This window comes from Macrobrachium nipponense, chromosome 41 (assembly GCF_015104395.2).
Source record: "Macrobrachium nipponense isolate FS-2020 chromosome 41, ASM1510439v2, whole genome shotgun sequence".
In the NCBI taxonomy this organism is placed as follows: Eukaryota; Metazoa; Arthropoda; class Malacostraca; order Decapoda; family Palaemonidae; genus Macrobrachium; species Macrobrachium nipponense.
The window spans coordinates 22,552,456-22,553,507 of NC_061102.1; positions in this window are offsets into that span (position 1 = coordinate 22,552,456).

A 1,052-nucleotide genomic window follows, 5' to 3' on the forward strand; every position below is an offset into this window, starting at 1 on the left:
CCAAGAATTCAACACTGGGTCTCGGCAGATATTAGTATATGTAACAGACAAATTCAGCCATGTCTGTGAGACTTCGGTGATATTTATAACAATTTTATCAAATCTGCCTCCTCATCGAAAATGACTCATAACACTTCTTCTGCTACTGGCAGGCCGAAATGTGTATTGCTATAAACATCCAAAAGAAAATTCATAAGCCGTTTCATTCTTTAACAATTGCAAAATATATAAAGTTCTTGAATTGAATTGAATATAGAACTTGGGCCAAAGGACAAGCACTAGGACCTATGAGGTCATTCTGTGCTCAAACGGAAATGGACAGTAATAGGTTTGAAAGGCGTAGCAGGAGGAAAACCTCGCAGATGCGCTATCAATCAACTGTTCGGAGAGAGAGGAGAGTAAGATGGAAGACAGAGAATATGAAAGGAGGTACAGAAAAAGGATGAAAGGGTTTGCAGCTAGGGACGGAAGGCAAGCTGCAAATAATCTTTAGTAATGCCTACAGAGCACCGCACGAGATGCGCTGTCGGCATTACCCACCCTACGAGTTGTAAAGTTCTTGGACAAAGCTTTGCCGCGTTTTGTGTATATTGTTACGGACCAATGGGTATGTTTTTTTTTAGAAATATAAAATGAAAGAGTTTTCCTGGATACAGAAAAAAGCAATTCATCAGACGTACTTACATAAGAACATAATTCCTCATCAAGCGACAACAGCAAAACTTATCAACAGAAAAAGACTTTCTTTAAAGTTCATTAACCTCTGAAAGGTTACAGACCCGGTTTCAAAAGGTGGCCGGTATTAAAGTCACAGGAAAAAAAAAAGTCACAATTTTGACTATGGAAAAAAAAGTCAAACAAGACACATTAATATATGGTGGCTGGTTTAGGTAAAGGTTGCAAGTTAGGCTAGGTTAGGTTAAGTTAAGTTAGGTTAGGCTAGGTTAGGTTAAGTTAGGTTAATTTAGGTTAAGTTGGGTTATAGGTTAGGTTAGGTTATGTTATATGTTAGATTAGGTTAATCTAGGTTAGGTTAGGTTAGGTTAGGTTAC